We start from the raw sequence: 14,678 nt of genomic DNA on the forward strand, positions 1-14,678 counted from the left end.
GTATTTCTTTATTCTTGTCATTATAAAAGGTATGCAATGGAAGTACATTTTTTCTTTTAGCCACATTTTCTTTTCTTCAAACTGTAGAAGATAATGTGATTCTGGTGCCATAATCTTTTCTGATTCTCCTTTTTAGTACATTCTATTTCCATGTACTATTTTCCACAGGAAAAAGCTCTATTATTATTATATTTCTGATACTATTATTTTCCTCCACTCATCTTGGAAATTCTGTTTCTTCCTATGACGGTATATTAATTCAATTTTTTAGTTTTTCTAAAATTCCTTTCTTGTGTGATTTCACTTTTATGTGGAATCTTTTTAAAAAGAAGCTGAAAACCATCATTCTCAGCAAACTAACACAAGAATGGAAAACCAAACACCACATGTTCTCACTTATAAGTAGGAGTTTAACAATGAGAACACGTGGACACAGGGAGGGGAACATCACACACTGGGGCCTGTCAGGGAGTGGGGGGCTAGGGAAGGGATAGCATTAGGAGAAATACCTAATGTAGATGATGGGTTGATGGATGCAGCAAGCCACCATGGCACGTGTATACCTATGTAACAAACTTTCAAGGTCTGTGTGTGTATCCCAGAACTTAAAGTATAATAATAATTTTAAAAGAAAAAAAAATAGAAATGCTGTTTCTCACTACTATGGCTTGTGATGTATTGAAAACATGGCTATTCGCTACCATGGCACACATTTACCTATTAACAAACCTGCATGTCCTGTACATGTATCCCGGAACTTTAAATTAAATTAAGAAAAAAAAAGTGGATTTCAAAAATGTAGGGAATAAAATGGTGATTGCCAGGAGCTGGGGACAGGGATATCAGGAGAAGTTCGTCAAAGGGTACACACTTTCAGTTATAAGATGAATAACTTATGGTGGTCAAATATACAGCATAGTGACTATAGTTAAGAATACTGAATAGCATCCATTAAATTTGCTCAGAGGGTAAGATCTTAGGTGTTCTCAACACATACACACACACACACACACACACACACACAGGTAACTATATGAAGTGATGGATATGTTAATACTCTTGACTGTGGTAATATGTATTTGATAACCATCACATTGTACATATTAAATATGTAAAATTTTTTTCAGTTTTACCTCAATAAAACCAGGAGAAAATACTGAAAACTACCCCAAAACACAAAGTAAAATATAATAATAATAAATCACAATCAGTTCCACCACTTAAAAAATTAATTTTAACTAGAAGTGAAAAAACTTCCGTCTGTCCCTAAAATCTTCTTCTGTCACCCCCTAAGATAACCACTGATAACACTCAACACCTGATGTGCTAATCTCAAATAATTTTATTTCAGCTACCACGTTCTTAATATAATTTGTCTCCACATTAGAAGTACAAAGAGAACTATAATTTAATAGTTTGAAGATTATCCTTTCCTGTTGTATTATGTATTTTTCATCTAACTGGCTGAGATACAGCAAGTTTTCTCTCCAATTATATCATTACCTAAACAGCATGACATCTCTGATTTTGCCTCTTGACCCACAAAGCCTAAAATATTTAAGATTTTTGCCCTTTATGGAAAAGGTTTGTCAATTCCTATTTCAGCTGAAGGATCTAAAGCCCAGAAAAGTTAGATGATGTTCCCAAGGTATTGGTTAGATCCGTTTTGTTGTTGTTGTTGTTGTTGTTGTTGTTGTTGTTGTTGTTTTGTCTTTTCAGGTCAGACTATTCTAATATTGTATGGATTCTGGAGTATGTCTGGTTTGAATCCTACGTCCACCTGTTACTACGCCATTCATCTAGAGTAAATGAATTCCCTTTGCCTCAGTTTCCTTATTTATAATATAGTATTGTTTTGAGCATTAAATGAGATAATATATGTGAAATAATTACAAAGTGCTTTGCACATGGTTAGTACTCAAGTAACTGTTAACTATTGTAATAATTAGCGTCAATGTGTTGAATTCATAGACTATCCTAAAGAGAAGGGATAAATGTTCACATCTGATCCAGTCTCATTTTCTTAAAATAGGAGCGATGTTATCTCATCTGTAATCTGAGGAAAAACTGGCATTTATTCACATTCTCATTTTTGTAGTATGGTTTTTTCATCCTTCTTTACAAAAGCTTTACAAGTTAATAGAAATTATGAACTTCTAAAATATATGCATCATTTATAATATTGATTAAGTTAAACACAGCACACTCAAATGATAGCCACATAGCACACCTTCCCTGAGTCCAGCAGATGAGAGTGAAAACTCTTTATTCTCTCAAGCTGTGTGTCTTGAGGACATTTTCACTATATTTAAGACTACTTGAACTGATTACACTTGTTTTATGATTGGGCAGTGGATCAGTGACTGGGTTTTTAAAAATCATATTTAATTGTATTTTGTGCAATGGTGAAGTGTTATATTTCTGTTCACTCTTCTGTTATTCACACAAAACATTACTTGCCCCATTTATTGTTTCTGTTCATCTACTGCTTAGACTACAAAGCCATGATGTTGAGCTAGATGAAATCCAGTTAGATAAATGCAGTATATATTGGATCATTTAGTATTTTACTCTATTAGTCTTCTTACCTATGGCAACTCTAGTTAACTACATTTTTTATGGAAAGAAAAGAAAAAGTTCCTTTCCTCCAAAAGAATTAAAATGAAGGAGAACAGCACATTTTTTGCTTTAAAAATTCTAGAATTTTGGTTTCTAAAGAAAATTCACTGTGTGGTTGATAATTTCTAAAGAAAAAATTTGTCATGGGCTATAGGTTATACCTTGAATTTAAGAACCACAACGAAAAGACCAACTTTAACTTTGCCTCATTAAAATGATAAGAATTGGTATAGACTATAATTGCTTCCACTGTGACTCCTATGTGGTTTTTGTTCAATATACTAGTCCAAACAAGATTTTACTCTTCTCAGCCGTGTAGATCTAATCTCACAAAAGGAAGCATAGTTTTTTTCTGTTTCATGCATCATCACCATCATCTTCCTGAGGTTGCTGTCATTTATAATAAAAGATATATCTTAACAGAAAAGAAACACTGGAGTAGGAAAAATGCTGCCATCTTTAGTCTCAAGGAATTTAAGAAAATAAATTGATTTGTGCTTTATGAATCCATAATTAAATAGGTAGTTCAAGAGGCAAGATTTTGAATAGCAAACAGTATAAGTAAGACCCAGATGTGGCAATCTACTCTGTAGGTAAAAAGGACAAAATCAGAAGGAATTCAAGGTCAATAAAAACCAACAGCACTTTATATTTATCCAGATATAGTTCTGCCATATTTCTGTAATGAGTTTAAGTATAAACTGCTTATAATTACATATTTCCATAACATTTAGTACTTTACCTAACATAATATGTATCACATTATAATTATTAATTTAATTGTCTGAACCTACTTCTTGTGCAGAGACTTTATTCTGTCTTGACCACCATGGTTTCCAATGTACTCAGCACACAGTTTGGAATTTGATGTTCAGTAGATTATCACATTAGGTTGAAAGAGTGAATGGATGAATGAATATTCATGAATAAATGAATTTTTTAAAGGACATTATTATTATTTTATTTACTGGGTTGATTGCCATACAGGGATATGTGCATCAAATAATAGCCAGTTTTTCAAGTATATTGGGAATTATGAATACCTTTGATGTTTATGTCACCCATTCACAGAACTTTGCACTTATTTCTGCTTATCAGCCAATTTCTACATTAAGGATATAAGCTCTATTTTCACAGATTTAGATTTAGTATTTGCATCAAGATCCTGCAAATATATCACCTTCTCTACTAAAATTACCTTAATTCCACCATGTATAATTAATTGCTTATTCTACCCTCTCCCACAACACATTATCTAGGACTCTTTTTATTGAATTTATTTTCAGGCTTTTCCCATGGTTTATTAGGCAGATTATATTTGCACCCAACATTGCACTTAGTTACTCAAATATTCATGCATTTTTAAAAAAGAAAATTATGGTTAAGGGGAAAAAAAACTTACACATGTATAAACTTCAAAAATATTTCATGCTCACTTAGAGCATTTATCCCCAGCACAGAGATCAGAGACCCATTGTCAGTACCATGATAGCTAGTTACTTCTACCTCAACACGCCCCTCCATGGGATAGAACCTGTGAGTCTTAGCTCTCGCTTTTTAATCAATAGCCTCCCCCATTGTAGTAGCTGTTATTAATTAACTAAGTCATTCAATCCATAAATATGCCACTGAGCAACTACTGAGCAAAAGTGAATGGGACAGTTTTTGTCTTCAAGTAGAAGACCATATAATAACAAAAAAAATGTATATATAAACAAATCATTACAAGCAGCGAGTTAAAGGCTTTGAGACATGTATAAGATACTGTGGGAGCACATAGGTGGAATATTTGCTTGCTGAAGAGTCCGCACCTCCACTTTCCTCTGTGAGTGCTTTCATGTTCTCCACATCAGGGGATGTATGCATCCTGCTAAGCCTCTTCTACTCGCCCATTTTCTCCTTTACCTTGTGTATTAGTCTGTTCTCACAATAAAGACATATGCAAGACTCGGTAATTTATAAAGAAAAAAAGGTTTAATGGAGTCACAGTTTCACGTGGCTGGGGAGACCTCACAATCATGGCAGAAGGTGAAAGGCACATCTTACATGGCAGCAGGGAAGAGGGAATGAAAGAGCCAAGCAAAAGGGGAAACCCCTTATAAAATCACCAGATCTCATGAGACTTATTCACTACCACGAGAACTGTATGGGGAAAACTGCCCCCATGATTCAGTTATCTCCCACTGGGTTCCTTCCACAACACGTGGGAATTATAGAAGCTACAATTCAAGATGAGATCTGGGTGGGGATACAGCTAAACCTTATCATCTTGTGAGAGTCACTTCTCAGTTACTTTAAGCCAGGAATGGGTGTAACGTTTTAGGTTACTCCCCTTAAAAGGATGAGAATCCCTGTCTCAAACACGTCTAAACAAACCAAACTAAGGCTTTTCCTCATACTATTTTATTAATCCTACTGAAACAAAATATCAATATGAATTAAGTTAGGCAGACATTTGAAAGACAAAATGCCTTAACAAGTCCCGTTAATGAGAGACACCTTATCTCCCCCCTGCAAAATGTTTAACAGACTTGTACATATTAGAAGTAACAGCTAACATTTATTAATTACTATGTGCCTGTCCCTGTTCTAAAAGATTTATATGTAAATTTATGACATTCCATCCTCACAACAACTCTTGTAAATAGTCACTATTGTTATCCTAATTTTACTGGTGAGGAAACTGAGGCACAGAGAGGAAAAGTTTGCCCAAGGTCAAGGATGGGGCAAAAATCAAGATTGAGTCCCAGGGAGTCTGATTCCACAGTCTACATTTAAAAAATTAGTTTTTAACTTTTGTGAATATATATTAGGTATATATATTTATTCCTTAGTATCAAATCTTCAAATTAAAATTTGTCTTTATATGACTCTTAAAAATATTCATGTTTTTTCTGTATTTATAGAATAATATTTATTTTAAAATAGAGTTTAACAATGGTTGTTATGTTTCCTTCAACTTACATATGCTGGGGAAGTGACAGGCAATATACAGTGTAAATGAATGAACAGTTAGCATGTTGTTAATACAGAATATGTTTGTTTGTTTATGGTAAGTCATGTGATTCCCTAGAGGAAAACCTGTGTAAATTGTTTATATGTTTATAATCTAAGTGATTCTTTTAAAAATGGATGCTACAGGCCAGGCGTGGTGGCTCACGCCTGTAATCCCAGCACTTTGGGAGGCCAAGGTGGGCTGATCATGAGATCAGGAGATCGGGACCAGCCTGGCCAACATGGTGAAACCCTGTCTCTACTAAAAATACAAAAATTAGCTTGGTGTGGTGGCGCGTGCCTGTAGTCCCAGCTACTCAGGAGACTGAGGCAGGAGAGAATAGCCTGAACCCAGGAGGTGGAGGTTGCAGTGAGCCGAGATTGCGCCACTGTACTGTGGCCTGCGGCCTGGCAACAGAGCAAGACTCTGTCTCAAAAACAAACAAAAAAAGGACGCTACCAACTTCGTACTGTATTTAAGCTAGTTTCCAGCAATGACATGGATATATATTAGAGAATGCATCTCTGCTTAGTGCTCTGCACCAATGAAAAAGCCTTTGTTTTTCCTCCCTCTTCACTTCCAACTTTCTACTGTTAATTCTTTTTCTCCTTTTTTCTTCGTACAACAACCGTTTTTGTCTCAATGCAAAACTTACAGTAGACTTTATTAAAACACTCACATATTGTTTCTTCATCTGTAAAATGAAGGATTGGATTACATGATCTTAAAAGTCCCTGTGGGAAGACTCCATGATCTACGTGTTTGATGGAGATACCATTTTATTAAGAAAAAACATTATGCAATAATCTATTACCAAGACACATATCATGACAATCATTGATATAGAACATTTTTATTGAGGATTTAAAGTCTGGTTTTATTCATTACAGATTTTTAAAAAATCACTAAACTACTTCAAAGAAAAAAAAATAACTTCATAATTTTTGTGTATGTAATTTGCCTGTGTAGAGGGGACTGTATAAATCTACCCACTTTGAAGACCCACGTGTATAATCAAGATGTGTTTATTGGAAAATTTATATTAAGTAACTGATAACCTGGGATTTTGATTAATTTGTGTCTTAGAAACATTATGACTAAGAAACTAGAGACAAGTCCTTGTTCAATTGTAAGATTCCTAAGTACATCTTATATCTTTTCAAATGTCCTTGACTCTTGATTTTAAAGTCCCATTTATCTCAACGATTTCTTCATCACAGCAAACTTTATCATACTAAATTCATCCTCCTATATTTGTTATAGCACAGTACAGATTATTAGCTTTCAGAATCATAATCTATGCTAAAAGGGTTAAGGTAGTTTTGTATTAGGATTTTAAAAAATCATTTTATATTTTATCTCTATAGCACTCAATAGTTTATCACAAAGGTTACAAACCCAAATGAACAAATCTGCACTGATGCTGGCCACCCATTCTTCTGTGCCATGAGTTCTTTGTCAACTAGTTACTACTTAACTTCTTACCAGGTATGGTAGAATTAAGAGAAGATAGTAACAGGAAAAGAATGTTTTCAACCCTCTAGGAACTCTGAAATAGGTGAGATAGTGATAAATGGGAATGCTAACAATTGCCTCTTGAAGGGTTCATAAACAAGTAAAGAGTACCTGTAATTATATGGCACTAGGAAAATCTGCATAGTTTTTTTTTTTATAGAAAGGATATGCATCCTGTCCTTCTACAGATAAGTTAGGTGTACATAGTGTTAAAGCAAATAGAATAAGGAGACAAGGAGAGTATGAAGTTGGAATTCATATCGACTGCTCAGCGCCTCAGATAGTGGAACTCAGTGGCCTCTGAAGTCCTGAGATTTGAACTGCCTTGGGTCCCCCTGGTATTATTAGGAAATTGAAAAGATAACACATTGATATTCTCATTTTTCCTGTTTATTGACATGAAGATAGATGGGGATAACTATTAGAATATCTTTAGCCTGCTGGTACTATGATATCTTTCTTTTGGTACAGTAGTTATGTTAATCATCAGTTAATTTTTTAAATTTTATTTAAAAATAGACTATTCTTCCTGTTTTTAAACCTACTGCCAAATGAATACTCTGTGTTAATATGAAAGGAGCAAAAAATAAATGACTCTGTTCATCTTTTACATGTTCTGTCATTGGACTATTTTCTCCAAAAGAAGGATTCTATCTCTAATAGTTTTTCAAAGGTACTAGAGAATGCAGCCAGCGTTTCTACTTCATTTTCTCAGTTCTTCTCATTTGCTGATTGATCTAGAATCTCTTTAAGCTTTCCATAACTTTATTTCTTCATCTTTATCTGTGGTCTACATCTATTAGCTTCATGGTAATTATGAAGATTAATGGTTTGGTTGTTGAAAAGTAAAATAGCTAAGAAGAATCATGGAGTTCAGGTGTATTTTCAGTTCTTTATTAATAATGCCGCTGCCAAATGTTTTTAATGATAAACTAGAGAAAGGGATAAACTGGGTGGTTTGGTCACAATAATTTTGCTATTGGACTTTTCCAGATTTAAGTTATTGGATTTTGGGGAGGTTTTTTGTTATTGTTGTTGTTGTTGTTTTGTTCTGAGACGGAGTTTCGCTCTTGTTGTCCAGGCTGGAGTGCAATGGTGTGATATTGGCTCACCACAACCTCTGCCTCCCGGGTTCAAGAGATTCTCCTGCCTCAGCATCCTGAGTAGCTGGGATTACAGGTATGCACCACCATGTCCGGCTAATTCTGTGTTTTTAGTAGAGACAGTATTTCTCCATGTTGGTCAGGCTGGTCTCGAAGTCCTGGCCTCCCTCAGCCTCCCAAAGTGCTGGGATTACAGGCATGAGCCACCACGCCCAGCCAAGTTATTGTTTTAATATATCTATTTAAGAATTCTTGGGTTTAGGTACCATATTATCTTTGGGTTAAACCTTAAAAATAGATTTTTCTTTGAATAGCTAAAGGAAAGTTACCTCAAGTGCAGATAGATGATCTTTATTTTTATAATACAGTATATATATGCTAAATATAGTTTATATTTGCCAAATAAAATGTCACTAAAGTTAATGATACTGATAATTGATTTAGGGGAAAAATGGCTGGTAATACATTATATGTAAACATTAACGTAAATGGAAAATATGATAGATTTGTCCTACTTCATAAAAAATGCAAACCAGCATTAGAAAATTAGAACGTTTACATTCATAATCTGTATAACCTTCTGTTGAATGCCCTTGTGCACTCTCTTTGCCCTGTTTTAGTTCCCTACTTGCTGTAGATTATAAGTACCCTTAATATCTCCAGTATCTCCACAGAGAATTTTGTCTTCAAGCCTTGGCATACTGTTTTACACTGTGCCTTCAACCTGAGACTTCAGTGATTCCACAAATGCTGTGAACAATGGAGTTTTGAAATAGTTAACATCTGTATTAGTTTCCTGTGGCTGCTATAACAAACTACCACAAGCCCGGTTACTTAAAACATCAGGAAACTATTCTCTCACAGTTCTGGAAGCCAAAAGTCCAAAATCGGTATCACTGGGCCAAAAGCAAGATGTCAGCAGGGCTGCATTCCTTCTGGATGCTCTAGGGGAGAATCCTTTTCTTTGCCTTTTCCAGCTTCTGCTGACCACCACTGTTTTTTGGCTTGTGGCCACATCACTGCAATCTCAGCTTCTGTGGTCACATTAACTTGGCCTCTTCTGTCTATGTGGAATCTTCCTGTTACAAGGATACACAGAATTGTAGTTAGGACCCATCTAGATAATCCAGGATAAGCTCTATGTGTCAAAATCCTTAATTTAATTATATCTGCACAATCTTTTTTTTTCATTTAGATTAATATTCAGACTCCAAGAGTTAGAACATGGACATATTTTGAGATGTCATTATTCAGCCCATCACACCATCTTTACCTTTGTACCTGCTCTGCATTCCTCCCTTGTTCTCCCTTCTCCTTTCCACTAGCACTGTCAGCCAAGCCAAGAAAAAACAAGAGATGTCCAATGGCTTCACTTTCCTGTCTGCACTTTGTACTTAGGTAAAAAAAAAAAAGAAAAAGAAAAAGAAAAAAAAAAATTGGAGGAGTAACATGGCAGATCCAGGCATCAAGGCTTTACAGGGTTGGAGAAAACTAGGTCCATGATCAATGGTCTGTAGATTTGTAGATTTTACATAATTTCTTTGGCCTGGTTCATATAATTTGCATCCTAATCCTAAAGACACTGTACCTGAACAGACCCAGTTCTGCTTTCCTCAGTTTTAATCTTCCTCCATCATTGTGCCTAAGGCAAGAAGAACCCAACAGCTCAATCAAATGTCAACTCCCTGTCACACTACATTCAGGAAAACTGTATACCATAGCAGTGGGTCTTGAGTATTTATTCTTATGCTACATAATGAAGAGGGACATTGCAGAAAGGTGGCTGTGGGGAAAACATCTGGAAGAAATAAATTTTCTAGGATCAAAGGGCTCCCTATGCAGCCCAGAGGGTCCTCAGGGTGCTCCTCAGAGCAAACAAACAGTTCTCTTGATGAGTCACTGCAATTTTTTTCTGCCAGAACCCACATATATTGCACGATCTCAAGGAAAAGAGGTGGAGTAAGGAGAAAGAACAAAAATTAAAGAAGGCAACAGAAGTGATTTTTAAGAATTTTAACCACACAAATAAAAGAAATCTCAACATGATTACAAACTTTTAATATATCCACTATCCTCAACATTCTGTCACGTATATTGCCCCAAAGTAAAGTTAAGTATAAGATAAAATATGTTTAAAAACACAAAAACAAGTGGGGCAAAGGAAGGATCTTGGGGAAGAGTACACACTCTGATACAACATATTTTTTTTTTTCTAACATATGAAAATTGGCAAAGGATAGTGAAGCCCAGGACTGTGTCCCGAACCCTAGCCAGTGGCATTTTACTGAGGAAAAAAAAAAGTTACTTATGAATCAGTACAGCCATGCTTTGTTCTGCATGAGTGTTTTAATAGAGCGAGTGTAATATGAGGATCAGGTGGGCTCGTGGGAATGGAACAAAAGGTTTTGTAAAATTAAAGCAAAATAATTATAGCTCTAGGTGCAAAGCAAGCATACTCCAGCAGTTGATAGCAAGGACCTGCTCAGAATAGAGAAGGAAGGGAGCATGCTGGAAGTTTTTTCTTTTCTTTTCTTTTCTTTTTTTTATTCAATAACAAAGGCTTTTAATAGGTAACAGTTGTAAAGCATCTTTGAGAGTAATTAATGCACCCACACAAAAATTTATTAAAATGAAAATTTAGGGAATTGTCTAAAATGAATTAATTAACAAAAAAAGAACATCATGCCTTTCTTATTTTTTTAAAGAAGGAGAGAAGGTTAAGCAAAGCAGATTTTTGTGAGATTGTATTTTTAAATGTTCCTGGTTTATTTAGTATCTGAATAGCCCTTAAAAAGAGAGTTGGCGGGATTTATTATCCACCCCCTTTAGAAATACCAAATGGGGACAGACGTAAAATGGGGATTAATTTGCTATAAATGAGCCTCAAAGCCCCTGGAAATTATGGTATCTCCTTACAAAATGACTGAAGTTTTTAATAAGTTTACAGGGACCTCTAGGAAGCAGAATGTGATATTCAAAAGAAAGGAACATGTGTACATTATCTCGCATTGCCATTTCTATCCTGCAGTGCTCTTACCCAGGTCATTGGAGCTATCCTTCCATGTGTGGCCTCCATGGAAGACAAAAGGGAAGATTCAAAGTGTGGTATTAGTAATTTTTAGCTCAGTATATTTTCTATCTCAACAGAAATATAAAATTAACTTCATTTATCCTGTTTCTATAAGAATTTTAAATAGCTATATTGTTTTTTCCCTTATTTTCTTTCATATTGTTTCATACTGTGATATGATTATGAAGTAGAATATGTGCAACCTGCTGAGAATTTACCTTTTACTGTGAAAATTATTTCTAGTTGATTGCAAAAGTATTTGTTTTCAGCATGTTGTTGGTAGTTCTATACCTCCAAAAGTTTGAGGTTCTGAAGTTGAGTAAATTTTCAAAGGTTAAGTTTTCTAAACCTTCCATGCCAAAAATCATTGGAAATAACTGCCTTTCTCCCAATATTCCTTTGTTCAGTGAAGACCAGAAGCTAGCTGTGTAAAAAATATGAATAAGAAATAAAATTCATTTTGGAAAATACATTTTAAAAACTAGCTTTGGTGATGACATATAAAAATAAATAATTATAATTTTTGAAGATAAATTCCTTTAAATGTATGATTATTAGAAAACTTGTATAGTAGGAAAAACATACCCCAGTAGGCATATGATGTGTGAATTTTGGGTACATTTGCCTGGCCTTGTTTTCTCTTCTTTTCATTGTTTCTTAAATGTTCATTATCTTCATGCCTTTATAATCTTTTAAGCTCTTTTCAGATTTTTCCTATTGAAGAGAGTAGATTTAGTTGGTTTGAGTAATGTTGCACTGTTAGTATAGTATTCTTACCTGTGAGGAAGAGCACGTTTGTGAAGTTCCTTGGTGAGGACAATTTGCACTTAAGTAAATATATACTCCCCGTGTTCTTTTTCCTGTAGTCCCGTGGTATTTCACTTTCTCTGAGGATATGACTAAAAGAAGGAATATCAGGGAAAATATGTTTATAGAACTTTCTGTTTTCATAATAGTGGTTCCTGCCCTAATTCTTTACTCTATGATTTTAAACTATGTGTCTATTGGCCTTTAGACTGGGATAGTATGTTGGATAATATATTTGTGTTCTATTGCTGTTGTACCAACCACAAACTTAGCAGCTTATGACAATACAAATTTATTATTTCACAGTTCTGCAGATCAGAAGTTTAGATTGGCTCCACCAGTTTCTCTGCTATAGGCTTTACAAGGCCAAAATCAAGGTGTCAGATGGATTCCTAACTGGAGGAGACTGAAAAAAATCCACTTTCATGCTCATTCATTTCCTCATGGTTGTGGGACTAAGATCTCCATTTCCTTGCTATCAGCTGGGAGCCATCTTTAGCTCCTTGCATATGTGCTGCCCCTATATCAGAGCCAGCAACAGCACCTGGAATCATCACACTTGACATCTTTCAAATTTCCCATACTACCACACCTCTTTTCCAAATTCCAGCCAAAAAAAGTTCTCTGCTTTTAAGGTGATTAGACTGGGCCAGCTTGGATAATCTAGGATACTCGCCCTGTTTTAGTGTTAGCAACCCTCATTACATTCACAGAGTCCCTTTTCCATGTAACATAACATTTTGCCATGTACCACAGGTTCTGGGCTTTAGGCAGTGGGCATTTTGGGGTGCAATTATTTTGCCTCCCACAGATGAATTCTAAAAGAAGAGTCACCTACCTCCATTATAAATTTCTAGAGTACTCTGAGTATTCTAGTGCTTTTGGTCTAGAAGTAGAAAATTCAGTATGAATACTCACCTTCTAAATGCTATTAGCAGATTTTAAAAATATGTATCTTATGGAACTTGGTAAAGAATATTTATTTTCTGTTTGATAAACAGAATAACTAGGGGTCAGGGAAAACCAAGTTGACCATTAGGGCCTGAGGTAGACTGGAAATTTTTTGGTTTATGGCAGTGGTTTTATTTATCCTAACCCTTTTAATCACTACAAAGCATACTAGAACCATAGAGGGAACCCAACTGGGAAAAGGAAGAAAGCCCAGATCAAGTGAATCAGAAATGAGATTATTAATTTTTTTTAATTTTTTATTTTGTTTTATTTTTTTGAGATGGAGTCTCACTCTGTCGTCCAAGCTGGGATGCAGTGACCTGATCTTCGCCTCCCAGGTTCAAGGGATTCTCCTGCCTCAGCCTCCCAGGTAGCTGAGACTGCAGGTGTATGCCACCATACCCAGTTAATTTTTTGTATTTTTAGTAGAGACGGGGTTTCACCATGTTGGCCAGGCTGGTCACGAGCTCCTGACCTCAGGCGATCTGCCTACCTCAGCCCCCGAAAGTGGGGATTACTACAATTTTAACACAGGTGACTCACATGGAAGGCTGAGATAAATGCAGGAAACAGAAAAATATTTCACTGGTATCTAAGAGACTGTGACCTGTTACGTGAGAGCAGGATGTAAGACATTAAGTTGGTCAGATAGATGGCAACATTTCAATTCATGGGTTGGCAATATGGGCTAAGGATGCTATAGTTAGGACTCCAAGTTAAATAAAGACTTCAGTTTAAGCTGAAATTGAGGAGGAAAGTTCTAACACTTTCTAACACCAGAAATAACATCTTTAGACAAGGTCAAAGGAAGGGCCAAGAAGGTCAAAAGGAAACATGGACAAAGAGGGGATAAGGAAGAGGAACTGGAGGTAAATTTCATCTACACTTTGGAATTCTGTTCAAGGTTGGTTCTGGTATTTGGGATGGAAGGGTTGCTTTGGATTTTAAGAGAGAAATATGGTACAGGTAAATCCACTATATTATAATTTCTATTATATCATTTCCTTAAGGAAGAAATGAGCTCACCCCTACAATCTGCCATCTTGTATATTTTCATATTAGACTATATATTTCAGAGATAAAAACAGGAAGTAAAATTTTTGAGTAAAAAGATAATTTCTCAAGTAAAAATAGGAAAGATCAGGACAATAAGATTGTAACTCTTTAACTACTTTTTTACTCTAATTACAACAGAAACCTGAATATATGCTTATAAATTTGTAAGTCAGTTTTTAGTTATTTCATAAATTTAATTACGTTAATTACAAATCAACTAACAAAGAAGATAGTTGAAGTCAGATGTATGTGTGTTTATATTTTTTTCTCGAAGTATGTTCTACTATGCTATTCATGAAGCATTTTGGGTTTTTTTGAGTATTTAAATCAACTAATTTTTATTTAAGTTTGTTTTGTCATTTATTTGCACTTTAACAAAAAATGAATCTTCTATTTCTCAGTTAAGTAAACATTTAAATAATATAAATGAAAAAATAGAGGAGTTCTGAGAAATATGTAATTGCATAACAGAAGTCATATGTGGGCTGACTCATAATTGCAAAATAAAATCTCTGCAAAAATCCTTAACAAGTGCATGTCTTTCATATTTAAAGTACAGGCT

General features: G+C 35.0%; 1 protein-coding gene across 25 annotated transcripts in view; it reads left to right on the plus strand.

Moving 5' to 3' along the window:
* ZBTB20 (zinc finger and BTB domain containing 20) overlaps positions 1 to 14,678 on the plus strand; it is an 811,121-nt gene that overhangs the window by 362,804 nt on the left and 433,639 nt on the right. For 19 of the 25 annotated variants that reach the window (XM_050781935.1, XM_050781939.1, XM_050781938.1 and 16 more), the window contains one exon: positions 8,211 to 8,308. The exons of the other annotated variants lie outside the window; for them this stretch is intronic. The gene's annotated coding sequence lies outside the window, so the exon portion shown is untranslated. The remainder of the gene's footprint in view (positions 1 to 8,210; positions 8,309 to 14,678) is intronic. 25 annotated transcript variants of the gene reach the window in all.

This window comes from Macaca thibetana, chromosome 2 (genome assembly GCF_024542745.1).
Source record: "Macaca thibetana thibetana isolate TM-01 chromosome 2, ASM2454274v1, whole genome shotgun sequence".
Taxonomy (NCBI): domain Eukaryota; kingdom Metazoa; phylum Chordata; class Mammalia; order Primates; family Cercopithecidae; genus Macaca; species Macaca thibetana.